The following is a 14,403-nucleotide window of genomic DNA, read 5'->3' as shown; positions in this document are numbered from 1 at the left end:
TGATAATATTCTCTGCTTCCACTTCACCCTTAGCGAACTTAGAAGAGAGATGTGGAACTCATTGATCCTTTTGTCTTGTCCCTATTGTCTTTGGTGATTTCTCTTTCACGCTTGCTTGGGCATTGTCTTCACCTCAGCTTTGATACCATGTTAATTTTAGCTATGTTCTATGCTAGACCAATTTATTTCAATTTCTTTTCCACATTAGCAATCACATTAGCATAAAGTAAACTGCAGATAGAACATAAATATAAATCGCAGAAGACAATCCAAGACAAGAGGAAACAAGATGTGGCGCTAGCCAGGGACAAACCCCACAATGTGGGGAAACCCTTGATCAATTCTTCTTTTATGTTTTTCAAAGTTCAGCAGAGAAAGTGAGAGAGATAGTACATTTATAATAGAAGTCAATCACTTGACTTTTGATATCAGCATGAGATCAATTGAAGACATATTGCTTCAACTGATTCTCTAAGGTGACTCGTTCACCTATCATAGTGTTGCATCTCGTCTATTTGCTGCACATTACCGTGTGACACCTTGCTGTACTGTCACATGTGTTGAACCTTGATGACTGAGCTGCTTTCATCTTCATGCTGCTCATCATGCTGCATCTTCCATGGTCTTATTCATCATCAAGCTGCCCATGCTCATGATTTCATTCATCATTATGTTGCCCATGCTCATGATGTCATTCATCATTATGCTGCCATTGCTCATATCATCATGCATCATTATGCTGCCCATGCTCATATCATCATGCTGCTTATTATGCTGCCCATGATCTCGTACATCATGATGCCCATACTCGTATCATCATGCATCATTATGCTGCCCATGCTCATATCATCATGCTGCTTATTATGTTACCCATGATCTCATACATCATGTTGCCTTCCTTTGGAGACAGATGCTCTGGCTGTTTCAGCAGTTCCCGGTAGTTCCGGCTTTTCTGGCAATTCTGGCTTTTCTAGCAGTTCCGACAATTCCGGCATTTCCGGCTTTTCTGGATTTTCTAGCTTTTCCGACTTTTTTGGCTTTTCAGTGTTTTTGGATTTTTTAGCGTTTTTGGTTTTTCCGGCAGTTCTAGCTTTTCTGGCATTTCCGGCAATTCCGGCTTTTCCGACGGTTCTGGCTTTTCTGGGTTTTCCAGCAGTTCTGGCTTTTTCGGCTTTTCCTTAGGATCTCTCCTCCTACTAAAACCCAAAGACAAGTAGAGAGAGGAAGAGATCCAAGTGTGTAGAAATGACTTGAAGTCCTCTTCTATTTATACTAAAATGTAGAGGTTGAATAGACATGACTGTTGGGCTTCTGAGCCTACATGAGTTGATGGACGACTTAACAATTTTCCCATAACATAAATAAATTCATAACTTTATAAATACTTATCAGAATCGGATGATCTTTAGATCAATCCTACACCTCTCAGTGAGAGGGATCCAATAAAAATGTCAGCTGCCATAAATAATATGACCCACATGGAGTTTGGCCCTAGTTGCCAATTATAACAGTTGTGAATATGCCCAACCCTATCTTGTGTTGGTTATCTATAAACCCACTCACTTATTTTTCTTAGTCAATGTCAAGTTATATTTTAGCTAACGATCCATACAACCACTTTTAGATGTATTTGGATGTGCTATATTTATGTTAGGTATCAGTAAACCCATTCTCACCAATATTTAAGTTTGGTCTCTATAAATCCACTCTCAATATTTTAGCCCTTAGTTGTATTACAATTGGGTATTCATAATCACATTAACCTATGTATATTGGCCATGATAGAATTGGGAATCAATAAATCACACATGTTTTCTTATCGTCATTATTCTATGTGCTCTCTATTCAACATAAGAGGCACTGTTGAGAATGGTGCAACCTTCACATGTGTTTATTACAGTGTTGTTTCCCTTGAACTTGCACCTTGGTGGAAAATCCAATAATAGGTGCTAACTTGAGGCAATAATATTGGAATTGCACTATTTTCACCTTAGTGCAATATCTCCTTGACTTTAGACCAGCTCTTAGAAGCCAAGGGGGGATATTCATTTTTATTAGAAGTAAACCTCTTTAGTGAATTCTTATGATGCAAAATTATGATTTACTTCAATGAATCCACAACATGTATAATGATTAGATGTACAAGGATTCCAATGAGTGATCAAATGCTTCAAAAGACAACCAATTAGAAACAATAACATAAACCACCGACTCTCTACTTAAATAAAGGCGGCTAGGAACTAGTTGATATGTGTGCCAAATATGATGTGAGAGATAAACCATATGACAACAACATAGTTGCAATCTAATGGTTATCAGGAAAAGTTTGCACCTTCGAAGATTTGATTCCTCTTGATGCTTAATAGATCAGGGTTTAAATGGATTTAGGCTAGTTTTAGTAGTAGCATGTCACTCAAAATTTGTAGATGATCAACATATATATATATATATATATATAAAAGATTATATAATCATTTGAAATTTATTTTTCTTTAGTTGGTTGAAAGAATCAAGAGAGTATTATTGAGAAAGATCAATATCATTTTGTCTTCAATTTTTATTATAGTAACACAATTTATAAATGATCAAAATTATGTATTTATAGATGTCCAAGAAAAATTTTAAAGATGAAAATTTATTTTAAAGTTTGAAAACCTTGGCTAATCTCACTAGTACATAATATGCAATTTGTAAAATGTTTGGAAATGGTTTTATAAAAGTATTCAAATTTCTAATGATTTTATATAGTCTCTATATAAAATTTTGGTGATTTTTAATGTAAAAAAATTATAATATAAAATTTGGATGAATAATTTTAGGAGAAAATGGAAATTAACGATTTTTTTTTTTGATATATTTATTTATTTTGGAAAAATCATGGAAAATTAGATCATTTGCGAATATTAGCCCTTAAAATTTTCCTTGTAGATGTCTGAGATGAATATGATCATTTTAGATTTACTTTATTTACTTAGTTATTGAGAACATATTAGTGATAATATACTGCATCATGAGTTATATGAGGAATAATTTGAATAGAAATCAAGTAACAATGTTGGATGATGAAAATATACATTTGGAGCAATGCATGTACATGAAATCAATGCATTGATTTCAATGTACATGTCAATTTCCAATGCGTTGATATCAATGTACATGTTAATTCCTATTTCTATTTCAACTTCTATTGAATTTCTAACACATTGATTTCAATGTACATGTCAATTTGTATTTCTATTAAGTATACATATACATAATTATTAATTCCATTATACATGTCAATTTCTATTTCTATTTAATGTCACATGTGATATAAAATAAAACACATATTATGTAGAAATATGCAACTATCTTCAATTATATTTACCAAATGAAACTTTAGAGAGACTAATTAAGCATGAACCACTTTTAGGTTATTGTAACTCACAAAGAGTGTGTTGGAATCAAGATTGTTATCAAACCAAAACCCATAAGCATTAGTCTTCCCTATAATTGCTAGAGTTTGGATCCACGAGAGGCAGTTAGTCCATATCGCGAAACACATGAGGAGTGTGAGAATTCATTGAATGCAACAACTAGAGTTTAATATTCTAATTATTAACAATTTGTTTTTCTTTTGAATTATTATTTGGAAAATAATGATTAAATCACTGACACATTCTTCACAATGAAAAAATGTTGTGGAAATATAAAATATAGAACTAATAAATAGATGCACACACAAAAAAATTAACATAGTTATTTTTGGACAAATTTCCTTGGGAAAACCTCGAAGGGAAAAATAGTGCAACATATGAGGGTTTTATTATTGTATTCAGCAAAATATGAGAGTACAACTACTTTCCAATATGGCCATGCTCTGACAATTTTATCCTAGCAAAATAATTTGGAAGATACCCTTGTCTCCCTCTGCAATCGATCTGACCCTCTCTGGGCAACTCACACTTCCCTGACAATTTGCACCACTTGACTGGGTATATGCATTGTTGCCTCCACAAAATTCGTTCTTCCTTGGAAACACTTTCAAGAAAGTCGTTCGACCTTCCTCTACCTCTTGAATCAATTTGCTCTACCTCTCAGAAATAAATTTGGACACTAGCAACTGAATCAATGCTCCTTCCGACAACTCGCACTGGGAATCTGGAAAACTCACATTGCAGAATTTAGCCTCCTCTGCAAATAATTCGACTTCCCTTTTCCTACCTCTATGACACTAGAAAATCACTGGGAATCTCCTCTTCATATCTTTGCGCTCAATCCTTGCTGAAACCCTCCTCCAATGCTTTCCCTAGCTTCAATTGTGCCCTTGCTAAATACTGCAACTGGGTAAGTCGGACTGCTCAAACTCGCTCGATCTTCTTGAGGCCTCTTCTCAAAGCCCTCAACTTGCCCTTATAATCTTATGTTGGGAAACCAACAACTAATATCTAATCCTAATCAATGGCTTAAATCACTTTGAATTCATCAATAGAAGTCTCTAGAGAAAAATCGAATCACCTTAATTAATTAACTTTACTTAACTAACTTCCCTAAGTTAGACTTGTGAAATAATTGAATTATTGGTTAATTAATTTGATTAAGGTGTTTCTATGTCTTATCTCATGAAACTTTTTTAGGTTTTCGATATATCGTGTTCCTTAGCCTCTTAGACATCATAGAGACTAGAACACTTGTTCACTGCTACCAAATCCATCAAAAACTAACACTCCTTAGCGAGGAAGGTGTTATCCACTATACCCATATGTTCTCTGAAGTAGATGAACTTTTCCCTCCCTAGGGCCTTCATGAGTATATCTGCAACTTGCTGATCTGTGGTAACATGTTGTAGCCAAATTGATCCACGTTGTTGGTGTCCGACATATGTGATACCTCCTTTCACGTCTTCAAGATGGCTTGACTCCTTGTCATTGGAAATCATTATGAAGGAAATGCTCTGATCTCACATTGTTGATGCCTCTGTGCTACTGCAACCATTGCACCCTTTGTGTATTGATCTCTCAGAACTTGAAGATCTAAGCTCCTATAGGATTTCTCCCTTTGAAGCTAGACTCTCTCTAAGTATCAAACTCACACTAATCTATTGTGTCACTACAACCGGTTCTGCACCTGTCCCTTGAATATTTGATTGCAACTAATTTTGCATTGTTTGTCGAGTTCCTGATAGCACCTAACCGACTCTGCAACTGTCTCTCGAGGATCTGAATGTAACTAGCTCTTCACTGTCTCTCTAGTTTCTAATTGCTCATTGTTGACATTTTGACCCTCCTGATACTATAACTCTTGGGTTCTTGTAGCGAAGATAATGGTCCATGTGAATAATACACAACAACTGGACCTAAACTACTGATCAAGCCCTCCATGGTTAGATATAGACCTCATGTTGCTATTCCCATGGACCCTAGCCGAACTGGCATATTGGAGTATCATACTCCTCCTCGATCTGAGGATAATGCAACAAACATAATGAACTCATCCTCCAATCTGGTGGACAAGTCATCAATCTTTGCCGAGGTTGTTGTCTTCTTCCCCTTCTTCCTCTTTGGACATTGGGTGACGTAGTGACCAAACTCACCACAACTGAAGCACTTGACCTTCAACATGTCCTTCTTCTTCTTCTTCTCTCCTTTTGAGTCTTGTCCTTGACTGAGACCTTTCTTTGCTTTACCTTTCCCTGCAAGAGTTGCATTCTCCTTCTCTACCTTTGGTCCCTTGCCACTACTAGTGGTAGTACCATCTACGAGACTGAGCCTTAACTCCTCTTGAGTGAAGTCACTTCATAGGCACTCCCAACTAGGAAGAGTGTCTCACCCATAGATCACTTGGACGAATGTACATCACTCCTTGGAGAAATCGTTGAGTGTTGTGCGAACCAACTCACTATGTGATGCTTTCTCTTTGAAAATTGAAAGTTCACATCAGACACCCTGAACTCTGGTGAGATAGGATGTAACATTCTCTCCCTTTTGCATTTTGATTGTTTGCAACTTCTCCTTGAGAATCATTTTTTGATTCTTAGACGGATCTTGGTACAACTTGATGTCGACATCGTGCATATCCTTTGTTGTATTCTTCTCAGCAATATGTGGGATGATATGATCCCAAACTCCATCTAATACCATCCTCTTGGCTTTGGACATATGCTTCCCGAATTCATGCAATTGGATAGGAACTATCGATTCAGCTACAATTGTTATCACAAAATCCTTCAGATAATGCTCATCCAATAGGAATTGCATCCCGGCCTTCCAGAAGCCAAAATTAGAAGCTCCATCAAGTTTGTCCTAATATTTGAGTCCTGCTGCGACCATCTATGTGAAAATAAAAAATTGGAGAAATATATGCTGGAAATCTCCTTCTCCTTCTAGCAAATCAACTCTGTCTGCTCCCTGCTACTCACACTCCCGCCTACAACTAGATCTTGCAACCTGCACTAGATCCTGGAATTCACACTAGACTGTGTAGTACAACCCTAGGATTTCCATCTTGCCAATGGAAACCCTTTTTTGACACTGTTACTTCCCGCTATTGGAAATTGAAGCTACTCTCTCTACCTCTGATATGGTACTAGCACACGATTTGTAACCTCTGCAACACACATTGACTGACAGTGTAACTCGCACTGACAATCAAACTACTTGCAAATGGTCTCTTTTATTGGAAATCACGACCTCCTCTCCTCCATTGGAGAACTGGAAACCCACTGAGAATTTTCTGGAAATTCCCTTTGTGTGCTTTTCTCTTCATTGCCCTACCTTGATCTGCAACTGAAAAACCATTGTAGAAAAACCACTGTGTTAGATCTGCTATGAAAAATAACTAATGCACTCATCAAAAACCCTATTTTGCAATCCTACTTTCTACAACTACTGCTCCTGAGGCAAATCAAACTTTTCCTCCACCCTAGACTGGAAATCGAATTTCTGCCTCCTGCAATTTGCACTGTCTGGATAGCCTATATAGATCTAGAACTTGTGCTTCAAATCTCCCTCTGAATCTGCTGGAGCCTCTGATATTATCTTTGATGCTGTAATACCATGTGAAAATTCCTTGAATGAAACAACTGGAGTTCAATCTTCTAACTGTTAGAAGTTTATTTTATTTTGAATTATTATTCAACAAATAATGATTAAATCATTGATGCATTCTTCACAATAAAAAAGGTTGCGGAAATATAAAATATAGAACTGAGAAATAGATGCACACACACAAAAATTGACATAGTTAATTTTGGATAAATGTCCCTGGAAAAACCCTGAAGGGAAAACCAACGCAATATATGAGGCTTTTATTATTATGTCTTCAACAAAATATGAGAGTACGACTTCTTTCCAATCTAGTCATGGGCAAAATTATCTAGAAGACACCCTTGTATCCCTCTGCAATCAATCTGGCCCTCTAGGCAACTTGCACTTCCCTGAGAATTCACACTACCTGGCTAGGTATATGAATTTCTTCCTCTAGAAAATTCATTATGCCCTGGAAACATTTCTAGGCAAGTCATCATGCCTTCCTCTGCCTCTTGATCAATTTTATCTGCCTCCCAGAAATAGATCCAGGCACTAGCAACTAAATCAATGCTCCTTCCGACAACTCGCACTAGGAATTTGGCAAACTCATACTGCAAAATTCAACCTCCTCTACAAATAATTTGACCTCCCTTTTCCTACCTCTATGACATTGGAAAATCACTTGGAATATCCTCTCCGGATATCTACATTCAATATCTGTTGAAACCCTCTGATGCTTTCCCTAGCTTCAACTATGCCCTTATTGAATGCTACAACTGGGTAAGTCAAACTGCTCAAACTCACTTGATCTTCCTGATGCCTCTTCTCCAAGCCCTCAAACTACTCTTATAATCTTCCGTTGGGAAACCAATGAGCAAGATCTAATCTTGATCAATGGCTTATATCACTTTGAATCCATCAATAGAAGTCTCTAGAGAAAAATTGAATTACCTTAATTAATTAAGTTTAATTAACCAACTTCCCTAAGTTAGACTTAGGAAATAATTAAATTATTGGCTAATTAATTTAATTAAGGCATTTCTTATTCTTATCTCGCAAAATATTTTCTAGGTTTTGGAGATCTCATGTTCCTTAGCCTCTTAGACATCATAGATATTAGAAAACTTGTTCGTTGCTACCAAATCCATCAAAAACTAATAGTCAACACTAAACCTAATGTCCAACAATCTCCCCTCTAGTGCGAGCTAGGTGAGTTTCAAACTCGAGACTTGTCGCTTTGATACCACTTATTGGAACCATTAGACAAAACTCAGGCATTAGTCTCCACTATAATCACCAGAGTTAGGATAAATAGGAGGAAGTTAGTCCATGTCATGAAACACACAGGGAACACTGAAACGAATGTCCAATAGAGTGTAATCAATTAGCATAAATCAATGGTGCTATGGATGCTTTGGCTTCCAATTAATTATATGTTAGAACATGGACAAGCTTAAGACTATTCATAACCTCTAAATTTTCTTATATGATGAATAAGCACATAAGTTTCAGATTTGAAGTAGAGAAAACAATCCACTTGAAAACAAGACATATTAGATGATTTCATTAGGGCAAGAGACATGCAATGAAAAAATATCCCAATAAATATTAGAATCAAGTTCTAAAAAATGGAACAATGAAGTAAACAAGAACATGAATAATATATGGTGAATCCCCCTTTATATGGTGAATAATATATAGGGCCAATTTTCCTGTTTATAGTTAGAAATAAACAATTAAGCACAAATCCTTGATAAAACTAGCCTAAGAAATGAGAATCAATGAACTTTGCACTAGACTAGGAAATAAATACAAATTTTAGTTTTTTTTTTCTTTTAATCCTATTAGATTTCCTTTTAAACCCTCCCCCCACTCCCCCGACATATATATATATATATATATATATATATATATATATTAGATTATATGTTTTTTTTTTCGGTTGAAATATTTTAGATTATAGGTTTCTTTATTATTGGTTGTTGGGAAAAGACAAGTGCCTTATTCCAACTAGGGCTTGTGGGGACAAGAAGTATGCCCCTTTAAGAATTGGTATTTCTTATCTTAACAATTAGAGTTAAGAGATTATAACCCTAGGGTGGAATAATTTCTAATCTAATCAAGATAACGTATGAGGATGAATTCCCTACAAAAAGGGGGTTTCTAAAGGGAAGCACCTTCACCAACAAGATCCATTATAACTTGGATAACATACTTAAAACCTTTCCCAAGGAACCAAAAGGAAAAACAAAATAAAGGATTGAACTTACCCAGACCAATGAAGGAAGAAGGAATGCACAAAAACCTATAATGTTTTCTTTCCAAGTGGTAGATTCACCCCTCAAATGAATCAATCTTGAAAGCTTGTAGAAGTATTGAACTATCACAATTTTTCTTTGATGCACCATGAAATTGACTAGGAAAGAGAGAGCTACAAGAACCAACAAAGACAATTTGGAATGAGAAGAGCACCTCTTGTTGACCCATATATTTCCCACCCATGTATAGAGCTTATAAAGTGTTGAAAAGCTTATATCCATGTATTATAATTAAACTAAAGTAGGTAGAGTCCCCTAGTGAAAGTATTGAAAATGATTGATTTTGGTATTACTTTTATATGGTACATTCTTCTATAAGGATCTTTGATGGTTTAATATTCTTATCATGCATATGGTTTCAATTTGAGAGAGTTTAAAAATGCTTTTTTGCACATGGTGTATTCTAAAGCAAAGTGGATTTACATTATGTTGTCACATGAAAAGATGAACAAGATCGGTAACATACTTTGATCATAGGCTTGGAATATGGTTTGAAGCTCATGTTGGATATCAATTACATTGCCTAAAGCTCTTGATTATATGATTTTATTTTCCATATATTGCGATACAATTTGTGGCATTTTCATATGAGATAACCATAGAGACACTCCATGCTCACATTGACAATATGTTCGAGAGGTTTTGTTCTGAGTTTCATGGTGAGAATAATATTGCACTTATTCTTAAACTATAATTTCATATTGTTATGAATCCTATGTTGTTACAGTATGCAATCATTATGGTCACCAAGGAATATAAAGGTTATGAGTGACACTATTCAAAGTATGGTATCATATGATATCTTATGCAAATGATATGTTATTAGTATGGCACTACAAGATGATGTACATGGTTTTGGTTTTGATATGGTTTTAAGTTTTATTTGTATGTAATAATATAAGGTTACATGTTTTGAGGGCATTGGATAATAGTATAGTTGTATCAATTTGAATTGACATGTTATATGAAAGGTGAAGAGGTTGGTGATATTGTTTTGTGAGTTGGCATAGGTGTAAATGCTATGCATTAATTCTAAAAGTAAGTTGAACATTAATGTTGTTGAATTTGCAACTTTCCACTCTTGGAATTTGTTAGGGTTCATTTAAACTATGCTCATTCTGCTCTTTGGTCATTTGATAGGTCTATAGTTGTGTTTTTGAGTTGTATGTTGAGATTTGGAACTGAATTGGCAATCCTAATAGTTGTTCAACAACTTTCAATGGGTTAGAAACTCAACATTCACTTTGTAAGCAACTTTGGTCGATGTGAGTACTTTATATGGTTCAAAAGCATTACATTAGCTAATTTTTGTTAGTAAATACTTAAAATGGTTTGTTTGGATTTTTCCCCTCACATAGAGATGAAAATTGTTGTACTATTACAATATATTGATGTGAAATTATTAGTATAATATCACATGGAATTCATTCTATTTTTTGTTGAGAAATGGATGCTTCGTATAATGAATGGGCAACTTTCAATTTGGTTGTTTTAACCTTGGTTGTTTTCAATTGTCCTTTGTTACTCATTGAGCTCAATTTACTATGTTAATTGAATGGCTTTGAAGTTAAAAGGTGTTTTTTGTTTGACTACATAATTAAAGTGTTGTTGTGTATGGCTAACTATGATGAAAATGATTATATGAATTTTGGTTAGGTTTGTCATAGTGGATAGTTTAGTTGCGTTGAAGTACGCATTCAAGAAACATTTAATAGGTTGAGTTGAAATGCATTTCTATTATTTGAAGGGAAAGAAATTTATGTGAGCTTTGGTAAAAAAATGACAACAAATATTATATGTAGTCAAGAAATATATGTGTGGCTTTTGAGTTAAAATGTCTTTCATTATCCGAGGAAAAATGTAATATATGAAATATCGGTTATTCTCATGTCAAGTTATAAAAATCTATGAGTAAAAGAACAAAGAATAAGTGGAACCATAAACCACATACAACGGTAATTTTGAATGGTAAAACATATGAACCTATGATTTGGAGTCACATATTGAAAATAAAACTATGATATAATGATGTAAAAGTTCAAGTTTGAGTCATTTTTATCACAAAATTATATCAATAAAATCCATAATTATGCCATAGACTTCTTGCTAAGTTGTTACATCAAGTAGAAGTCTTAGACATAAAAGAAGACTTACGAGCTAGGTTTGCTTGTTGACAACAAGATTATTTCTCTTTGCATATGTAGCGATGTTAGTCAGAAATGTAAATAATGGGTGTTATATTGCATCAATGTGATTGTTGTTTGACATTAGGTTATGCAAAAGGAAATTAATAGGCTAGGTTATTATACATTGTTTCAAGGTTTCACCTTTACAATCTTTATATTTTATTTGGTTTCAAAAGAAATATTATAGGGATTCCTAAGAGCAACAAAGAAGAGCTTGCTAATCTTTGTTTACTTGATTCCTATGCATAAAATATCCTGTAGAGGATTCTAGTTGTTGCATAACTAAATATTATGAGAGTCTACAAACTATTGTGAATGAAAGTTTAAAACCCACAACCTTGGAAACATTTCAAGTTGAGGGTCAAAATTGTGATTTTAATCAACATCTTACACTATATTCACCTATTCATACTATTACTTTACATATGTCATTCCATTTGAAAGCAAGTATTATTGCTTGACTATTTTTTGTTATTATAAAATGACTCATGAATTTGAATACTATGTTTGAATAGAAACTCTTATTGCATAGAAATAATGAATGATTAGAAAAGAAAATGATTATGCAAGTGAGTTGTTATATTCCTACTCATTTCCATTTTCCATTTCCCTTTTTTTCCCTCGCCCTAATATTTGTTGAAGGTTGTTATGATAATGGATTATTTGTAAGATTAATATGTGAAGTATGTTTTGGATGCAAAACAATGTTTCTTTGAGATTTTCCCCATTTTATCAACAATTTCCCTTTTTCATTTCCCTCTTGAATGTTGTGTCTTCTATGCTTTAGTCTAGGTTTTGTTTAATATATTTAAGAAATTTTAATGAAGTATCTTTTTGCTACATTTTATACTTTTATTTAGAATTATTAATGGACTTTATAAAATGTCATAGATGAGTTTCTTCAAGAGGGGCAACTAGGGAAACATGAGAGGAAAAGATAGAAGACTCAATGTGGTTTGGAAAGAAAGACGAAATAAGAGAATAATATTTTATATACATTTTGAAACTATTTTTACGAATTCAATAAAATTATACAAACTATTCGTCTGGACTTGGGTTGAAACTAGCTTTGCCACGATCTTTTGCTCAACTCAATGCATCATTGTAGCCCCATCCTAACATTATGGATGTTTTAGAATCCTTTCATCAACCTATGCATGATGGATGGGAGAATAACCTTGTGCAAGCCCGTTGGCTTGCTAGCCCCAAAGATGCACCACTTCGGCTTTTTTCTGATTCTAAAATGTCTTTAAATGCTTCTTTTGTTTGCTCTCCTTTGGGAAAATAACTTGCTCTTGAGTTCCAAGGTGACAAAGCGAAATAAATAAATAAATAAAATTGTTGAGGTTTAGAGTATTGACTCATCTTAGTCCACTTCTACATAGTCTAAAGTGTAATCAATCAAAAGAAGGGATGCTCACAAAAGAGAGATCTCTTTCAAACATATGCACCCCAAACTTTTATAACTTTATGTTTTAAGACATTATTATTTTTTTGGATATTTGTGATATCACTGTTGATGTTGACAATGATTATATGACTTTTTTTTGGAGAACTTGAAATATCATATACTTTTAACTATGGGATGCACAAGTGTTATGATGATGATGCATTTATTTATTTATGTTTTCTCTAGTATATATTCTGATTATATTTATTTGGGAGTTACAACGATAAATTTTAATGTGATAAAGCTTATGATATTGAGTTTAGTGGGACCACCTACTTTTATTTAAATTTCTTTAATACATTTGAGGCGTTTAACTTAAAATATTTTCAATTTTTCATGAAATAACATATTAAGTAAATAATTAAAAGGTAGTTGAAGTACTTGATGTTTTATAAAAAAATAAAAGAGAAGTCACGAAATGAATGGAGATAAATGTCTGAAGGTATGTCGAAGCTTTGGAAATGAGTTTATCATTCTTATTCATTTCCATTCTAAGTTTTTCAAGGACTAAACTATTTTGTTTATAGCAAAGATATATTGAGAAGTGACAATGAAGGATTGAGTAGCATTGACCTATGGTGTTCTTCAATGTTTTTTTTATTTCCTTTGTAATATGTTTGTACTTTTTAGAAGTTTTGATTTGATTCATTGCTAATTAGTATAGATTTTGTAGATTTATACTTAAATTATTAAAAAAGGGGGCGGGTGGGGCCAGCTGTACCCGCCCACCCCATTGGTCGTATCAAAATTGTTAAGGATGGGGTGGAAGGCGGTCAAACCCCACCACCCCAGAGTTATGTTATATATTAAAAACAGCGGGGTGGCAGGCCACCACCCCCGCCACACGCCACACTCCCAACTTAATACATATCATATGTATAGCACCAAAGCGGAACCAACGCCAATTCCAACTCACCGCCAGGAGAGTATGTAATTGCTCATGATATCTGTGGACTCCACCAACCGTAACAATTGCATACCGCCAGAGTTAAAAAATTTCTACCAAACGAAAAATATCTATGGCATGGGTGGGTTTGGAACCCGCAACCTCCGCTAGGGTCAACGATCCAACCATAGACCTGCCAACCAATTGCCCAAATGGGCTTTTTCTTGTTTAATATGTTGGTGACATATATTTACCCCTCATTTCACCATTCGACAAGAAGAGAGTCCCCAACTAGTGGAAGGTGGAGTTCGGAAACCTAACGGCGGAACCATGATTTGCAGAGGGTGTGGAACCATGAACAAAGAATCTTAAGATGTTGAAAAGATTCCCTTAGAGGGTCAGAGATGTTAGTGACAAAATTTGACAAGCGGATAGTCATTTTTTCACATTTTCTCACCAGGAGTCCAACAGTGAAGTAATAATCTCCATCTGAGGAGCGGAAATGCAGGTGTCCAGTAGCTAAGAATCTTTGGAGAACCTTGAGGAATCTTTAGAT

Source organism: Pinus tabuliformis, chromosome 3_1 (genome assembly GCF_031772625.1).
Source record: "Pinus tabuliformis cultivar Carrire ecotype Pingquan chromosome 3_1, CPIR1, whole genome shotgun sequence".
Lineage (NCBI taxonomy): Eukaryota > Viridiplantae > Streptophyta > Pinopsida > Pinales > Pinaceae > Pinus > Pinus tabuliformis.
This window is presented reverse-complemented; position numbering follows the sequence as displayed.